This window comes from Vigna unguiculata, chromosome 10 (assembly GCF_004118075.2).
Source record: "Vigna unguiculata cultivar IT97K-499-35 chromosome 10, ASM411807v1, whole genome shotgun sequence".
In the NCBI taxonomy this organism is placed as follows: Eukaryota; Viridiplantae; Streptophyta; class Magnoliopsida; order Fabales; family Fabaceae; genus Vigna; species Vigna unguiculata.
The window spans coordinates 10,905,252-10,908,723 of record NC_040288.1 but is presented as its reverse complement, the minus strand read 5'-3'; the positions used below and the strand labels follow the sequence as shown (position 1 = coordinate 10,908,723).

The 3,472-nt window shown below is 34.9% G+C and overlaps 1 long non-coding RNA gene across 1 annotated transcript; it reads left to right on the top strand.

Annotated features, from left to right (window-relative positions):
• Positions 1-1,727: 1,727 nt before the first annotated feature.
• Positions 1,728-3,231, top strand: LOC114165861. Its single transcript, XR_003599810.1, has 2 exons — positions 1,728-2,011; positions 2,754-3,231. It is a non-coding gene; the product is annotated as an uncharacterized LOC114165861 (long non-coding RNA).
• Positions 3,232-3,472: the final 241 nt, after the last annotated feature.

Sequence of the window (3,472 nt, the reverse complement as noted above, 5' to 3'; positions counted from 1 at the left end):
GAAAGCAACCTGTGTGAAGTGTGCTTGAACCTGAACTAAAACCATTACTACGTAAGTACTGGTGTAGCACCTGGCAATGGTGATCAACCCGCCAGGCGACAGCGTAGAAACAAGGGGTTCTGGATCGCGGTGGTGCCTAGCGACAAGGAGGGGTGCACCAGGCGGAGTTTGTAGTTTAGTGAATACTAAGGCGTGTGGCGCTTGGCGGCAGAGGAAGTCCCGCCAAGCGATAGTTGCAGTGGCAGTGAAGACTAAGGCGCTTAGCGCCTGGCGGTACGTGTCCCCCACCAGGCGATTTTACTACAGCAACCTTGGGTTGTTGATTCTGTGTGCTTGATCTACAAGGCTTCTAGGATATCATAATGGTCGACTTGCTGGTGTTCCTTGAGTTGTGGCTCAGAACGTATCCCTTGAGTTATGGCTCGGGATAGGGGTTAAGCACGTGGTATTCCTTGAGTTGTGGCTCAGAATAACATCTCTTGAGTTGTGGCTCGGGATGGCGGATGAACACGAGGAACCCTTGAGTTGTGGCTAAGTCAAGAAAGCCTGTCAATGTGACAACAAAAGACTCCTTTTCTGATAGCTCAAGAAAAGCTAAGTCAAGAAAGTCATTCAGGCACATCTGTGGCACATTTACACACTTGGCCCTGTATTCGTACCTGGCCTAATAAAGGGGCTTTAAACTTCTCATATAAAGCTTGACAGTTTTAACTAATTAATATGGTTTTGCGCTTTTGCTTTATGAGATGGTTAACTACCATTATTACTAAAATGTTCAAGGGACAAACAACCATATTCTATAAGTTTATATAAGGAGCTCGACCAGGAAAGTATCGGACAGTGAATTATCCTTCATACTTTCACTTATATCTTAAACAGATTCCAAAAAATTTTTACTTAAGCATTATGGACTTTTTTGTAAGTGAATCTTCTCTCGATAAACTGACCCGTTTGAAAAGATGCTGAGTAAGGATGGCAATTAGGGCCCGGCCCGCGGGCCAGGCCCGCAGAAAAAAACTTGCACTTGTGTATATTAATTACTTCTTTTATGGACTCTTGCATTAACGTTTCAAATTCTTGTATAACTGGAAAAGACAAATATTATGTAATTTTTAATGTGCTAAAATTTAAAGAATACATTGTATATGTCATAGTATGAATATGATGAAAATGTCGAATTATCAATTTATCATCTAATTCCCCAAAGTCTTTACTTAATTTTGTGAACTTCTTAAAGTTTCCCAATTTTTAAACATTGAAAGTTTTATCATAAAAATTAAAAAAAAAATTAAAAAAAAAGTGGGGCGGCACGCGGATTCGCAGGCCAAAAAGTATGCGGGACAGACCAGTGTTTTTGGCCCGCATAAAGTATGCGGGACAGGGCGGGCCGGCCTGCATTGCCACCCCTAATGCTCAGAATTCTGCCACATGTGTTATCAGACTCAAGATCTCAATTCAGTAAGAACATAAATATTTATTCTTTTTAATGTCACTTAAAATAGTTACTTGAATTTTAGTCACTAAAAATTAAAAATAACAATTTCTAATCTTAAGGGATAAAGTTTTTATAAAAATTAAAATGAGAAACTGTTCATCTACAAAACAAAAACCATAAAATTAGTTTTCTTTTATTTATTCTATGATAATAAACAAACAAACCCAATCTATCATGGTTACGTTTATTTAAAAGAGCACGAAATGAAATATCTCACCACCATAGAATACTGGACGGCGAGTGATGAAAACGACATCAACGTGGAACAAGTCGTAGTATAGGTTATGCCCCTAATGACATAGGATCGTGACACGTGGGCGTTATTTCTCTTAACACATTCTCACTGTATTCCTTATAAATTAGGGTCACGTCTCGTTGAAACTCATTGTAACTAATTGGGTATTTGTTTTTCGTCATTTTTTCTTTGTTCTGCACTTCTGTGTATCTCTCTTCTTCCATTTTCAAAATGTCTGGCTGTGGGTGTGGAAGCAGCTGCAACTGTGGCAGCAACTGCAGGTAACAAAATATTTTTGAAAATTTGTGGTTGAAAGTAATTTAAATTTTTAGGTTTACTAAATTAATTCTGTTATTGCTTTCTTAATATATGTGATTTTCTATTTTGTTCCTTTTATGGAATGTTGTGATTGCTTTTTGTGATACCTTTTGGGAATTTGGAGAGAGTTGATGTTTTATTTTCTTACACAGTAACTGTCCTATTTTTTAGAAATCGTTCTAAGATGAATTTTTCTGGGTATTTTGATTAGATTTTTTTATTAGGGTTTTATCAAATTATGGATGAGTTTGGATTTTGATATTTAACTATTTTTTAATTAAATTCAACTTAATTTTTTTAATTGAAATCTAAACCCAGACTAAATGCTTTATTTATCACCCTGCATGATTTAGTTTTTGTATGAAGGTAGGGTTCTCTTTGGGCTCTGCTTTCTCTCAGAATCGTTTCTTTCCAAGAATAACTTTTTTCTGTATTTTGATTCTATCACTGGATACCCTTTCGGTTGAAACTTTATAAATTTGATTCTCTAATCTTTTTCAACATGTATAAATTGTCTGAAACAATTAGTAATTTTTTATTTTTAGTTTTCCTCTTTTCTGCTTGGATTCTCTTATTTCTTACATGATCTCACTAAAGTTGACTTTATGGGAAAAGTTAATATCTTTTTTCACCATATCTTGTTTTTTTCTAATTTTATCATGTTTCAAGGAACCTAATGTTTATTGAATTTATATTGTGTGGCAGTTGCAATAAGTACTCTTTTGACTTGAGCTATGCTGAGAAAGAAGAGAGTCTAGTCTTGGGTGTTGGGCCTGTGAAGGCCCAATTTGAAGGTGGTGAAATGGGTGTTGCAGCTGAGGACAGTGGTTGTAAGTGTGGATCAAACTGCACTTGTGACCCATGTAACTGCAAATAGGTGAAGAAGAAAGCTTGAAGCAGAGATAACTGTGATATATGTATCAAAAGTACACACTTGATAATAAGAAACATGTTGTGTTTGGTTTCAACTTTGGTTTGGAGTTTTACAATAAAGTGGTCATGGTTTACCCTTTTACAAGTTCAAAAGCTCTAGAATTTGTCGCAGGTGTTTTATGCTATGGTTACTTTGTGTTTGGTTTGTAACATAACTATGTGTGATTTGAATTATCAATGAATCTCTGCTCATAAATGAAATGTTATTGCTGTTATTATATGAATAAAATGTTTGCTGATTTCACCTTGAGCACACCCGCAAAAATGTTTCATTTAAATATATTCAATATTATCATAGTTGAAATTAGTTATATATGTATGTATGTATAAAATTTGGAATAATATCATGCATAATGTTACAAATTAGTATACTATTACCATTGATTATTATCATAAAAGTTAAACTCATTTCGTATATTTTTAATGAATTATTTGAAGAAAAATATTAGAGAAAAACATGAAATAGGCTGTAAATTAAAATTTACACTTTC